This window comes from Papio anubis, chromosome 11 (assembly GCF_008728515.1).
Source record: "Papio anubis isolate 15944 chromosome 11, Panubis1.0, whole genome shotgun sequence".
NCBI lineage: Eukaryota > Metazoa > Chordata > Mammalia > Primates > Cercopithecidae > Papio > Papio anubis.
In genome coordinates, this window is record NC_044986.1 from 88,521,755 (window position 1) to 88,537,630 (window position 15,876).

The following is a 15,876-nucleotide window of genomic DNA, read 5'->3' on the forward strand; positions in this document are numbered from 1 at the left end:
TCATTCATACAAACTTAGTTCATCCTGCTTCAGCTGCCAGAAGAATTAGGGGTTCACTGCAGGGCCGAGTAATTGGGGCTGGTGTTTCCTAGGTGTATTGTGCAGCTCTGAGCCAGCTGAGACATTCTGTGCTTCTGCCCACTGGTGCTCAAAGCCTACAGGCACATCTTCCTTTCCCCGGCTTGCAGGCTGAGCCAAGTGAAGCTTGGGCAGGGTGTTAGTGTGGTCCTCTAAGTCCTTCCCTCCAACCTGCTTCCTACCCTGGCCTCAGTGCTCCCAGCCCTGCTATTTCAAGCTGGGGGGGTCACACTCTCTGGGGAAGCCCATCCATTCCTATCCCATTTCAGTGCTGAATCCTGGAAACCACTGGTTCCAATGCCACTGACTTCCTTTCATCAAAAATTTCCTTTATGTCTCAGACTATTTACGGCACCATTTTCCACTTTTCAACCCTTTTGCAAATTTTCAAATTATTCCTTTCAAAGGTAAACACACAGGGACTCAACATCAGGAAACTGGAAAATGGGTGCTCTTAAGGCAAGATGGGCAGACAGAACACCTTGTTCTTGTTCAAAGACTCAAACCCAGGAAAGGCCATGATGTGACCAAGAATCTTGAGAACTTGGTTAGCAGAGGGAGCAGAGGTGAGAGGTGAAAATCCTCATTCCACAAGCATTCACAGAGTGCTCATTCAACACCAGGCCTCTATCAAGTGGCAGGAGACAAAATGAAGGGACCTCAAGTGCCAGAAGATGTAGGACTTGGCCCACATGGCGATTCTTCTGTGGGGAGTTAGGGTCTTCTGGAACTGCACTGAGTGGCCCTAGCCACATGATGATCATGCCCGTTTGGGGCTGCAGCACCTCTGGGAGCAGATGCCACCCTGGTCCAGTTTCACAGGGTAGAAGAGGCAGCCACAGAAGTGAAGAGCTTGGCCAAATGAAAGAGCTCAGACACGGGAGAAATTTCCATAAAACTAAATTTTTAAAGAGAGTTATCAGAACAGAAATCCAATCAGTGAACAATTAGGAGGGAGGAGGTGTGTAAAGTAAGAAAGTGCTGTGCTCAGCACTTTTTGGATGGGTGAGAGTTATGGCTGTTGTTCTTTTAGTGCCTGGAAAGGGTTATTAATAGCTATGGGAAAGGGATTTTCCCATCTGTTCTTTCGAACACACACATGCATACTTTAATGCTATCTTGTATTTTCAGATGCTTCCAAAATCTACAATCAAGGAGTTACTTGTATGGAGAGGTTAAACGTGCCAAGATTTCACCAGCCATGAGCTTCACCAACAGTGGGGAGAGAGGAGTCTGGAGAGCCGAGAGAGTATTCCTTGTTTCTCAGCCAGGCTCATCTTTGGGCTTTGCAGGGGCAGCCTTACTTTACAGTCAGTCTTGGGAAGAGTGTTCTCCAAGGGAGGGTAAGTATAGCCAGGTTTAAAGAGCAAGGAAGAGAAGACAAAAGGCAAACCCAGAGGCAAGGGCCAGTGGCTATTGTAGCAAGTCGCTTTACCTCTCCTTCAGGCCATTTTCATTGCCACTTGTGTCAGCTCTGGAAGACCACAGGAGCTTCCAGGTGGTCCTAGCCCCAGACACTAACTTTGCTTGAAATCCACTAATTCAGATTCCCCAATGGCTGTGCCCCTCCTGGCGTGGCCCACCTCCTCTGCACTTTCCCCTGGAGTAAATGTACAGGAATGGGAGAGCTAGTCAGAGAGGTGACCAGAAGGTCAGAGATTCACTTTTGTTTCCATCCAAATCATAGATGTATAAAATCAGAACTTTCTCATTTAGGACCCCACATCCACAGGTGCTTCCTTGGTGAAAAAAAAAAAATCAATCTGGGAGATGTTTTAGAATTCCAGAGTCATGATCTCTTCCACCCACACAAGATGAATTCTTGTCCTGCAAAAGATCAAAGGAAATCTGGTTATAAACAATGCCGCTGCATGAGCATGACTGCGAGAAGAGATGCTTTCACACCCAGGAGCTGCCTTGCATGTCGGGGGCATTTGCAGAAGGATTTACAACATAATTACACCATTACTGATCCATTCATCTATTTACTTTTCATTCAATAGCTATTTCCTGACCACACTGGACACAGAAGTCTAAGGAAAGGATCTAATTCATTCATTTAACAAACATGTATTGGGCACCCACTATGTGCCAGGCTCCTTGCTAGGGCTGGGGAGCAATGGTGAGAAAGACCTCTCTCCTCCCCTCACTGAACCAGCATTCTGCCTGGGAAGACAGACCATTGGCCAGTCAACACACTACCAGGCAAGGTAGTAACAGGGCAGTGAGGTAGATATGACCCGGGAGAGGCTACTTCAGAAAGTAGCATCTGAAGGTAAGAAGGAAGCCGTCACAGAAGGACCCAGGACAAGGCTTTCATACCTAGGGTGCCTAGGGAACCGTGCAGAGCTCCCAGGTCAGAAAGGCCCATGCTCACCAGAGGCGGCCTGGCTGGGGATCCAGCAGGGGACAGGCACTCAGCCTGAGGCTGGGAAGCAGGAGGGACAGGTGTGTGGGGAATGGCAGGCGTGGGGAGCTACTGTAGGTGCCATGAGTGGTGTTCTAGGGCCTTGAACAGGGAGATGGATGGAATAACTTCTTGGAGAATCATGCTGCTGTTATGCAGTGAGTAAAGTGAGAAAGGGAAAGCAAGCAGAGAGAGCGCTGCAAAGGCCATGGAGGAGGGGATGTGGGGAGGAGGTCTCACTGTGACACAGCTGTGGTAGTAAGAGCAGCGATGCATGGTGGAGTATGAGGTGTGTTTGTATCTGACTGTGAACTCTTTGTGGAAAGGGAGTGAAAGAGATTTGAGCCAATTGTTTACATTATTGGATTGAGGAAGTAAAGGATGGTAGTGACCCTTTCGAGATGAGGGTACCAGAAGAATGAGGCTGGAAGTTGGGGAAGGAGGGATGTCAGTCCCCGCCCTGCCAGATCTCAGATTCTGTGGACACAGTTGCGGAATGTGAGTCAGGTGCCAGATGGCCTTGGTGCTGAGTGTGAATTGATAAGAGCCTATGGAGGGACGGCAGTTTATTTCCTTCCTCCTGCTCTGGTTCATTTGGACCCCACTGAAGACCGGGTGGAGGTTTCTGCAGCCGACATCAATAAAGTGGTGACAGAGAGCACCAATTGCAATCCAAATTCCTACTGCTGAGGATTCATTGCGGGCTTATTCATATGGCCAAAGAGAAACTGCAGGAGCAAAGGCTGTGTACCTGGAGAATTCATGCATTTCCCATTACTTTCCAGCGGGGAGGGGAGGACAGACCTCCCCCAAGTTAGTCAAGTAAGAGACCCAGCAGCAGTATAGGCCGGGCGCGGTGGCTCAAGCCTGTAATCCCAGCACTTTGGGAGGCCGAGACGGGCGGATCACAAGGTCAGGAGATCGAGACCACCCTGGCTAACATGGTGAAACCCCGTCTCTACTAAAAAATACAAAAAACTAGCCGGGTGAGGTGGCGGGCGCCTGTAGTCCCAGCTACTCGGGAGGCTGAGGCAGGAGAATGGCGTAAACCCGGGAGGCGGAGCTTGCAGTGAGCTGAGTTCCGGCCACTGCACTCCAGCCTGGGGGACAGAGTGAGACTCCGTCTCAAAAAAAAAAAAAAAAAGAGACCCAGCAGCAGTATAACAGTTCATGACAAGAAGGGGGATTGGAAAGAAAGGTAACTGTTTTCCAGGAGATGGTGGGGCTGTCCATGCCACTCCTGGAAGATTTGGCTACAGACTCAGAGATAAGGATGCTTCTAAGTTCCCACAGTCGGTATGTGAACCCAACTGAGGATCAGAAGGACTCTGTATGGTGAATGCACCACCATGTTTTGCAGAAAGCATAGTGTTTCCAAGGAAATCTCAGGAAAACTACAAAGTCTATAACTTGAGCAACAGTTGGACCCTCATTTGTTGGGGCAAAGGAAAAAAATTATAAATATTATCAGTGTCACTAACATGGGTTTACTACACTTCTTCTACCTCCAAATGCACTTTGCCTTGAATTCTTACCAAAAACCCATGTTCTGGCAATATAGCAGCCTTACACTTCCCTACACATGGCACTGCTGGGAGACTCAACCTGCAACTCCATCACGTGAAAGTGGGGTGTGCTTGAAGTCTTTCATCAAGAAAAAAATGCAAATTGGTGTCCATCTGGTCAGATGATGAAACTGTTTTGTGTCCAAAATGTTAACAGTAAAGTTCACTTCCTTGTAAATGACAATTTTATAAAATTATAAGTAAATTGTCTTTGCAAAAAATTAATTGTGAGTTATCGCTTGGACTCCAGTCACACAGGGGTCTGTCCATGTTCCAGGAGTAAGGGTGTACTTTCATTTGTTGTATTATACTCGTACCCCAACTTTTTGGACCTCATGCAGCTTTAGTGAACAGCAGTTTCTCTAAGCTGATAAGGTTACAATGCTGTGGAATGAAAAAGCCGCTGCTGGCTTGTAATAGCGAGAACAGATGTTGACAAGACAAGAACTTCCTGCTATGGGGAACAAAGGCTGCATTGCACTGCAACCAATGGAGAAAATGCTGTCATTTGTTCAATTACCAAAACTTAGCCCCATTTATGATATAATTTGGAATTCTGGTTCTACTGAGTTTTATGCTATGTATGGTTTTATGCCTGCCAAAGCTATGATTTTCAACCTGAAATGTGATCTTGTGTTTGACCTTGGAACTGGTGCTCTAAGGCAGCCTATTTGGCCCTTGTGGCCATATATTAATACTAACTGGATTCGGAAATCTGAAGAACAAACCTAAGTGTGGGATATTAAAAGCTACAAACTTATTTCCAAACAAGTAGCCTCTGTTCATACATATTATGCTAGGTACCTAGATGGGAGCACCTTTTACTATCACACATGCTCCCAGGTTGTGTGTTAAAAATGGATACAAGCTTTGACATTATACCAGTCCTGTCCTGCATGAGTAAGATGTGTCATCAAATGTAGAAATATGGCAGGTTTCTTGGCAGCCATTTCTGGATGAACTATTTCCAGCAAAAGCAGTAACTTATCAAGCAGTTCCAAGTGAAGTACCCAACTAGGAATCTAACTTTACAATGACTGATAGACTCCCAGCTTTAAGAAATAAACCAATCACCAATTCTAAGCTGCATGAAGAGAAATCACCCCAGAATAAGAAATCACAACCAGGAAATGATAAACCATTATCAAAAGCAGCCCTGAAAAATCAAAGGAAATATAAAGCTAAGAAAACTACAAAGCAGGAAGTAAGAAGTGACAAGAGTCCAGATTTGACACCTACCTCTGTCCCGCAGAGCACACCCTGAAATACAGTGTCTCAGTTAACATCTGGAAACACTGAGATAGATGAAAATTCATGAACCTCAAAAGCCAAAAGCAACTGACTCTCAATTAACATCTGGAAATCCTGAGATAGACAAAAAATTCAAGAACCTAAAAATCCAAAAACAGCTGAACCTCAAAGAACACAGCAACTGAAACATAGCTAGAAAAACAATGAGTTAGAAAAATAAAAGATACTTCCCTTCTTCAAGAGCTGGAAGATTTGAAAATGATTACTTAAAGATTCACAGAGAGCAGATTTATTAGAATAAATCCATAGAAACACATCTGGGTTAAATCCAGGAGAGCACCCTGAATATCCATGTACCCACACTTAATGCTCAAACATTATATTAACCATTTACCTAAGCTTTTGCACATTTGGGAAATTAGGTATTAATGACCGCTAAGTCAACATCTTTCAATGCAAGTTATAGAAAATATACATATGAATTTCTTAGGTAAATTTGATAGACTAAAAGACAAATATCTTGACACTCAGTAGAGACCAATATTTACTATATAAATGAATATGGGTATTTTAAACTAAAACAAATAAATGTAACTCATTAGACCATAATCCAAAAGAAGTCAATAAAAACAAGGCAAACAAAAGTTTGCTTCTGTAACTTTAGAATGAATATTTGTTTCTTTCTCTTCAACTTATATTCACTCACTGATATGCTTTGGATGTTCATCTCTTCCAAATCTCATGTCGAAATGTGATCCCCAATGTTGGAGGTGGGGCCTAATGGAAGGTGTTTGTGTCATGGGAGTGGATTCCTCATGAATGGCTTAGTGCTGTTCTCATGATAGTGAGTTCTCACAAGATCTAGTTGTTTCCACCGTGAGTGGAAGCTTCTGAGGCCTCACCAGAAGCAGATGTCAGCACCACACTTCTTGTACTATCTTCAGAACCATAAGCCAATTAAAAGTGTGTGGCACCACCCCCTGCTCTCTTGCTCCCACTGTCACCATGTGACATGCCTGCTCCCCCGTTCACCTTCCACCATGATTGTAAGCTTCCTGAGGCCCTCACCAGAAGCAGATGCCAGCACCACACTTCCTGTACTCTCTGTAGACCTATGAGCCAATTAAACTTCTTCTTTTCTTTATAAATTGCCCAGCCTCAGGCATTTCTTTATAGCAATGCAAAAATGGCTTAATACAGAAAATTGGTACTGGGGAGTAGGGCATTGCTATAAAGACCTGAAAATCTGGAAGCAACTTTAGAACTAGGTAACCGACAGAGGTGAGAAGAGTTCGGAGGGCTCTGAGGAAGACAGGAAGATAAGGGGAAGTTTGGAACTTCTTAGAGACTAATTAAATGGTTGTGACCAAAATACTATTAGAAATATGGATAGTGAAGACTAGGTTGACAAGGTATCAGATGGAAATGAGGAATTTATTGGGAACTGAAGCAAAGGTCACCCATGTTACACTCTCCCAAATAATTTGGTTTCATTGTGTTCATGTCCTAAGGATCCATGGAAACCTGATCTTAAGAGTGATGACTTAGGGTATTTTGCAGAAGAAATTTCTAAGCAGCAAAATGTTCAAGAAGTGGCCTGACTGCTTCCAAAAACCCATAATCAGATAAGGGAGCAAAGGAATGACTTAAAGTTGGAATTTATGTTTAAGAGGGAAGCGGAGTATAAAACTTTAGAAAATTTGCAGCCTGGCCGTGTAGCAGAGAATTTAACCAGGCTGCAGAGAAACCACTTGCTAGAGAGATTAGCATGACCACAACAGAGCCAAGTGCTAATATCCAAGACAGTGGGGAAAAGACCCCAAAGGCATTTCAGAGATCTTGAAGGCAGTACTCCCCATTACAGGCCCAGAAGCCTAGGAGGAAAAAAATGATTTCCGGAGCCAGACCTGGGACACCACTGCCCTCCACAGGTTTGGGATGCTGCTTCCTGCATCCTGCCTGCTCCAGCTCCAGCTGCAGCTCATAAGTCCCCAGGTATACCTCAGGCCACCACTCCAGAGGTTGCAACCCATATGCCTTGGTGGCTTATGTGGTGTTAAACCTGCGGGTGCACAGAATGCAAGAATGAAGGAAGCTTGACAGCTTCTACCTAGATATTAGAGGCAATATGAGAAAGCCTGGGTGCCCAGATAGAGGCCTGCTGCAGAGGCAGAACCCCCACAGAGAACTTCCACCAGGGCAATGCTGAAGGGAAATGTGGGGTTGGAGTCCACATGTTCAAGTCACCACTGGGGCACTGCCTAGTGGAGCTATGGGAAGGGAGCCACCACCATCCAGACCCCAGAATGGTAGATACACCAGCATCGTGCAGCCTATGCCTAGAAAAGGCATAGGCACTCAACTCCAACCCATGAGAGGAGCTATGGGGGATGAATCTTGCAGAGACACAGAGGCAGAGCTGTCCAAAGCCTTTGGAGCCCACCCCTTGCACCAGTGTGCCTTGCATGTGGGACATGGAGTCAAAGGAGATTATTTTGGAGCTTTAAAATTTAATGACAGCCCTGTTGGGTTTCAGACTTCTGCGGACTTATTGCCTCTTTCTTTGGGCCAATTTATCCCTTTTGGAAGGGTAATATTTATCCAATGCCTGTAGTACCATTGTATCTTGGGAGGAGATAACTTGTTTTTATTTTATGGGCTTGTAGGTAAAAGGAGATGAGCTTCAGATGAGACTTAGTACTTTGAACTTGATGCTGGAATGAGTTAAGACAGAAGAGCTGGCAGGGGAGGATTGTATTTTGTAATGTAAAAAGAACATGAGATTTAAGTGGCCTGGGGAGGAGTTACAGAGTTTAGATGTTTGCCCCCTTCAAATCTCATGTTGAAATGTAATACCCAATGTTGGAGGTATGACCGAATGGGAGGCGTTTGGATCATGGGACAGATCCCTCATGAAGGCCTTGGTGCTGTCCCCTTGATAAGTGAATTCTCACAAACTCTGGTTGTTTTAGTGTGTGGCACCTCTTCCCTCTCTCTCTTGCTCCCACTTTCACCATGTGAGATGCCTGCTCCCCCTTCACCTTCCACAATGTGTGGAAGCTTCCGAGGCCTCACCAGAAGCAGATGCCAGCACCAAACTTCTTGTACTATCTTCAGAACCATAAGCCAATTAAACCTCTTTTATTTATCAATTACCCAGCCTCATATAGTTCCTTATAGCTGTGCAAAAATGGCCTAATACATTCACCGAATTGCTTGACATAAACTGAAGCAGTAAATTTGGGGAAAACTGAATTTCTTTCTAGTCCACTACCTTAGGAGGGCCTTAAAATTCCATTAGTGCATTTTTAAACCAGGACTCAGGCCTCGCTCTATTCAATGAGTGTATATATTTGAGGAGCCTCAGAAGAGTCTGAATACGCAGTCAAGTGTTGTCATTCTCCTCATGAAAGGAATTTGGGCAATCTCTTTGATGGAATAGTCAGTGATGGAGCTGGACACACAATTCTGGTGTGCTGAGCCACTCATTTATTTATGCATACTTATTTTGTGCCTCCTACAAGCTAATCTTTGTGTGAATACAGCCAAGATATCATGAAAAGTCCCATGTGGAGTCTGTTTGGAAGGACATTAGTAATACATTTGAAAGGTTCCAGCAGATAACACAACTGAAAAAAAAAAAAAAAAAAAAACTAAAGTACTAGAATGAGAAAAAAAGAATACTAAGTGACAAGAAAGTCACCCAGAGGGTAGACGCTCCATTTAGCTGCTGACCTCTGATTCCACTGTGGAGAGGACATGAGAAGTTCCGTTTCCTGCAGCTCTCTCTGAGGCCACAGTGGCTGACACAGAACTGCTCTGCAGCAGCAAGTCTCTGCCTGGGCAGTGTCTAGCAGAGGCAGGTGATGGCTGCAGAGAATGGAGAGGGCACTATCTGCCTGGAGAGTGGTAGGTCTGCTGTGGATTTTCTCTGCTTTCAGTTTTATTTTGAATACAGGTTTGAATTGTGGACACTGTTGCAGAACATGGAATCTCTCAAGTTTTCTACATAGCTGATTCTAGGTGTGATCACAATCCACACCTGGTTCTGGAGAACAACACCACTTTCCTCCGGTGGAGAGGCAGGATGCTATAATCAAACTGCAGTATGTGGAGGCAGACTGTGACTTGGGGAGCGTGTTCCCGCTTGCTGGTTCTTAACACTACATTGATGGTGGCCAGGCAAAAGACAAACAGGCATGCGTGACAAGAAACTGACCTTAGGTGGAGTCCCAGAGAAAGTCTTGGAATGCCACCTTCTACTGCTGTTGCTCTATGACCCTCATCCTTTTCTTAATCTCTTGGCTGGAGAAACTTTAGGAAAAGCCTTTCCTTCCCTCAGCTCCTGGAAACTCATTTGACGTCTGGTTCCTGTCATCCTTGCAGCCTAACCTTTTCTCTGGGAGAACCTGATTGAAGAGTGTGACCAAGAGATTTATTCTCAGGGCTGCCATCAGAGATAAAAGAAGGGTCTGGGAATGCAATGAAGAATTAGAAGCCTCAAAATCAAGCCATGTTTCACAGGTTCCATTTGCACTTGGGGAGGGGAGGGGAGAAGAGAAAAGAAGGATGTTTCCGCGCTTGCTCCTGCTGCGCTCCAGCTGAGAAACCACACAGCGACCATCCTGCTGGACTCCTCTCCTTGCCCATGACGCTCGCTATGGGAATAGGGACCCAGGTAGCATATTTGTCATTCACACTTTCCTGAAACCAGCATCATACAATCACCAGCTTCCTTAGCATCTGCTCTCTGTCCATTCCATAATAGATACCTCTCATTTTGTTCACATTGATATACAGTTTACTGAGTCCTTTCACATTAGTTCACTCAAATCAATTTCCTGAGGAAAGCACCATGTGAGGTTTTTGGGGGTCTAACAGTGAACAAGACTTGGAAGGCCCTTGTCCTCAGGGAGCTTACAGCCCAGTGGGGAGACAGGCATGGCCAATACAAGAAATCAATGACAGTAAAGTAATTGCACGTTGCTGTAAGTGTTGTAAAGCAAACAAATAGGACCTGAGATAATGCATATACTATTAAGAATTATACTAAATGCAAATCAATACAATTCTCAAGTCAAAAGGCAGGAGAGGAAGTGGGAGTGACTGCTTGATGAATACAGGGTCTCCTTTGGAGGTAATGAAAATGTTTTGGAACTAGATAGCAATGATAGTTGCACAACACTGTGAATGTACTAAATGCCACTGAATTGTTCAATTTAAAATGGTTTAATTTCATGTTATGTGAACTTCACCTCAATAAAAAACAAAGCAACAATACTCTGTGCTTATCTGCTCATATATCTGATATCACTCATCATAATCATATCCAACTTTATTTGCTGGAAAACTACAAGTTTATGTTTTGTTTTGTACCACAATACCCATTCAAATTTGATATAGACTTAAAATCTTCTACTATCTTATATATAAGTATATATGTTACATAGTACATATGTTACATAGCATATGTGTTACATATTTTATATATATAAAACATGTGTTTTATATATACATATAACTTTTCTATATGTACAGTGTTAACTTTGACACAAGGCTATCTCCATACTTTGAGTTCCTACATAACAAATTGCAACTTAGCATATAAACAAAGTGAAACCTAATTTAGGAGTATAATTTTTAAGCTTGTTGTAACAAACAGCCAGATATCAGCCAATCATAAGCAGTCAAGCAGTCAAGCTTCAGCCAATCACAGGCAGCCAACTGATAAGGCCATGTCCTAATAAGGCAATGCCTAACTACAACTAATGAAACTGTTTCTGGGCTTTACTTCCAGGTTCTGTCTGTAAATGCTCACTGCTCATGTAGAGTGGAGCTCTCTGAATCTCTTCTGGTTCTGAATGCTGCCTAATTCATGAATTATTCTTTGCTCAAATACAATCTGTTAAATTTATTTTGTCTAAAGTTTTTCTTTTAAGAATAAATAATTGAATTGCCTTTTGCTATTAACATAGACCCATTTCCTTTCATAGAAGGGTAGCAGTCATCTTGTGTGAAATTCCTGTGTCTCATTGTCTGTAGTAAATTTTTCCTTAGTCTTTTCCTCCAGGCTGAGCTATCCCAGGACTCTTTGTATTTTCTTCCTGATCAAGTTTCCCATCCCTTAAAGTCTTACTGTGATTATCTGTAAAGCCCACCCTATGGTCTTCATATTCTTTCCTCACTGAGGTTACCTTATGGGGCTCTTTGCAGTGTTCTCTCCTACAAGGGTACCCCTGGATAGTGCCAGATAGGCACATGCACTGAACACAGAGGCTCCACATGCTGGGATATGTTGTCCTGGCTCCATCTTTCATAATTCGTACCTTTTTTGCACTCAGTGAGCTCTCCTGAGTTTTGGTTTCACCTGTCCATTCTGCCTCTCCGGGCCAGCTCCACACTGGTCTCCACACTAGTCTCTTATAAATACATTTCTGATATCTTCTCTAATTGAATACAGTGATCGAATTTTTCAAATATCATGGAGATGAATGCCTTACTCAAAGACAGCAGACAGTATTAATATGCTCCAGCCTTTACACAAGAAAGATCACGCATGCATTGCCCTGCATAGACATGTGCCCCTGGCAAGAGCCCCTGGCTTGGGCATTTGTCCTGAACAGCCATCCTGCATTCCTCCTATAGTTGATATCCCTCTTCTCTCCCTGGTTCCTCATCTTCCTAGTTATTCTTTACCTGGTTTCGTGCCTTTAGTCTTCGTTTTTGCTCTTCCTCTTTGTTTTAATAACTTGTTGTGAACGCTTTTCCTGGGTTGAAAAATTGTTTTCTATTCTGTTTGGCTCTTAACTTTACATGGCTTGAACACACCCTCTGGTTGCTTTGGTACATGAGAATTACATGCACAGGAGTTTTGTCCCCACTGAACAATTTCATCAGCTGAAGAGAAGAAGCAGTTGGCATCACAGTCTGTGCCATATTCCAAACACGTATCTTTTTTCCAAAGTAAAATTAGTTACGTAAGGACAAGAAACTCACAATATGTAAACAAAAACCACAAAGGAAGTGCTCAGAAAATGGTTTCCAAGGTGGATTTTCTCTAACTGAACAAGGACCCAGGCATCATTCCCTTCCACCCCTTGAAACTGACCACTTCTTCAGGTTCCCACAAAACAGATTCTGTACTACATTGACACTTGATATGGGTCCGGTTAATTCTAAAACTCTGTGAAGTAGATGGGACAGCATCGTTATCCTTTCCTAGCAAAGGAAAAAAAGAAAAGACCTGTAAGCTGAAAGGATTTAGCCTCTGTTATGCAGGAATTTATTGTGGTTTGAGTCTTTGCTTGTCTGAAAATATCTTTATTTTCCCAAGCTTGTAGAAGCATTGCTTTCCAATGCTCTCCAACTTCCAACATTGCTATCAAGTCAGCACCTCTCATTCTAATCCTGTACATGTTAGCTGTATTTATTTCCTCTCTTTCTCTCTCACCTTTCTCAGTTTTAGTATCATGTCTTTATTTCTGAAATTTCACAAAGATATCACTGGTAGATTTATTTTTTATGAATTTATGTGAATTTATGATGCTGCATACACAGAGGTTTTTCAATCTGAAACCTCAAGCTTACTGGTTCTGGGCATTTGTCCAGTATTATTTTTCCAATAATTTCCCTCTAATTGTTTTCTCTGTTCTCTGGAGTGCTTCTTAGTTAGATATTGTTCTAGTGAATTGAACCTCTAATTTTTTTTTTTTTTTTTTTTTTTTTAGATGAAATCTCACTCTGTCTCCCAGGCTGGAGTGCAATGGTGACATCTTGGCTCACTGCAACCTCTGCCTCCCAGGTTCAAGTGATTCTCTCCTGCCTCAGCCTCCTGAGTAGCTGGGATTACAGGAACATGTCACCACACCTGGCTAATTTATGTATTTTTAGTAGAGACGGGGTTTCACCATGTTGGTCAGGCTGGTCTTAAACTCCTGACCTCGCGATCTGCCCGCCTCAGCCTCTCAAAGTGCTGGGATTACAGGTGTGAGCCACCATGCCTGGCCTCTAATTTTACATCTAGCTATTTTTCATTAATCACTACTATGCCTTTTTGTCTGCATTCTGTGTTTTACCACTTTACCTACCACTATTTTGTAGATTTAGTCTTGATCTGTTGCCCAGGCTGGAGTGCAGAGGCATGATCTCAGCTCACTGCAACCTCCACCTCCCTGGTTCACGCAATTCTCCTGCCTCAGCCTCCCAAGTAGCTGGGATTACAGGTGCACACCACCACGCCTGGCTAGTTTTTGTATTTTTAGTAGATATGGGGTTTGACCATGTTGGCCAGGCTGGTCTCAAGCTCCTGACCTCAAGTGATCCACCCACCTTGGCCTCCCAAAGTGCTGGAATTACTGACATGAGTCGCTGGGCATGGCCTAATGTTTTTAAATTAAAGTCTTTTTTTTTTTTTTTTTAATTTCTGAGCCATCTTTCTTGTTTTCTTATTGAGTTTTTTTTTTTTTTTTTTTTTTTTTTTTTTTTTTTTTTTTTTTTTTTTTTTTTTTTTTTTTTTTTTTTTTTTTTTTTTTTTTTTTTTTTGTTAGCATCTCAGTTGAGATAAAAGGCAAGATCGTGACTTAAGGGAAGCAGCCTGCTCTGAGTTTCAAATACAAAATTGGTCTTTTTGTTAGAACAAACAGCTTGAGAAAAAGGGGTCACTGAAACGAATTGTTTTTTATTATCAAAAAAATTCAGTGCTCGTGGAGAACAATGTTTGAGAATCCATTCTATTCTGAAATAATTGGAGATTATGTATTACAGGTTTTATCACAATTGTCTTAAAAATCAATACATTTTTAGAATCAATAATTAACTATTTATTTAGCTAACCCACTACTTCCTACATTCCAAGTCTTCCTCATTTTAACTATTGATATTAGTTTGCTTGAATAGATTTGCCAGAAATTTCTGATAATAGGGCTTATGATTAGTAAACTTTGGGTCCTTAAAAAAAAGGGCTCAAAGTTGCTCAAAACAACTATTTTTAACCTTGTAATTTTGGGGGCTTGGATTAGAATTCTAGCTCAAAATCACACATTACAAAATTTTAAAGATACTGATCTATTGCTTTCAGAAATTTCTTGCTTTTAAGAACTCTGATTCCAATCTGGTATGCATTCCTTTATAGACAACCTGTAGTATTTTTTGTCTGCTTCGTTAGCTCTTAGAACTTCTTTTTCATTATTGGCTTTCTGAAATGTCACCACACAGTGTGCTTATGGTTTGTCTGTTACAGTTATCCTATTTAACACCCAGTGAGTTACTTCTATTTGAGGATTCATGTCTTCATTTATGAAAAAAGAAAAAAGTCTTCTGTTATTTATTTTCTCCCTTCAATTCTCATTTCTTTTTCTTTTTCAAGTCCTATTAGATGGAATTTGGAACTCTGATAAATCCACTTTGTCTCACAATGTTCCTTTAATATTTGGGGATACATTTACAACAATTCTTTATTGTCATTTCCCAGTTTACAAATTCAGTTTTCAGCTATGTTTATTCTGTTCCTTAATCCACTATTTTTATTTCATTTATCTTTTTTCCCTCCAGATCTCAAAGTTTTTGCTTTAATTTATATATAAAATACTCCAGTCCATTTCTGTGATGTTATATGTGTTAATATTAACTACACTTATTCTTAATAATTTCTTGATTTTTTAAACTTCCTTTACTATCGTGATATCTTCTTCATGTAATTTGAAATTTTAATGTATTCAACTTGTCCTTTTGATGATGTTGATTTCCGGCCAGTGTTTGGAGATTCTTGATTGTATGGCCATTTTTGCTTTTGTTTCTTTGACTGAGAGGGGAATTTAACATATATTTCTGCTGGGTAAGGTTTGCTCTGTGTGTGTGTGTATACATACATGTTTCTACTTATATTTTTTTGTATTAAATGAATGAAAAACAAGTCTCTGTCTTCACAGATTAGTTATAACCTATGGCATCAGTCTGTCCAGAAAGGCAGTCTATCCTGGAATTTAAGTAATTTTTGGTGGTAGACAAACCAGTAATGCCAATTACTAACTCTATGACTTTGGATAAATTATTTGGCTTCTCTGAGCCTCAACTTTCTTAGCAAAGTGAATACAGCTCAAGAGTAATGGGAGGATGAAGTGTGCTCTTGCAAATCTGTATACTAGTGCCCGGCACTAGCAAACAGTAACACAAGTGTTAACTGCTATTTTGGTTGTCTCCAATTAGAACCTACTAGTGGAGAAATTGACACGGAAAGGAAGGAGTCATTTAGTGGAATTGGTAATGTGATGTTGGGTGAAATACTTTGATCCAAGAAATGTCCCTGTCCTTGCATCCTCGCTCACTGTCCCCTCATAGAAATCCTTGGTCCCCCTATGTCTCATGTCCTGAAACGTCGGGTGGGAGAGGCCCTGAGACACATCCACACAGTCCTGCAGCATGGCGGTGAGCACACTAGGCCATGCCTGAGCATGAGGAGAAGAGAACACTGTAACTGCCAGAGGTTTGCAGCTTTCTCTGAGGGTGGGAACCCACGTCCCCCCTCAGGGTTTCATCCTGCAGGCCCATCTGTTCTGTGTTTTTGCTTTTGATTTCCAC

At 42.2% G+C, this 15,876-nt stretch overlaps 1 pseudogene; it reads left to right on the forward strand.

The window, feature by feature from the left end:
• Nucleotides 1-2,313: 2,313 nt before the first annotated feature.
• LOC101003178 lies at nucleotides 2,314-6,385 on the forward strand (annotated as a pseudogene).
• The last annotated feature ends 9,491 nt before the right edge of the window (nucleotides 6,386-15,876 follow it).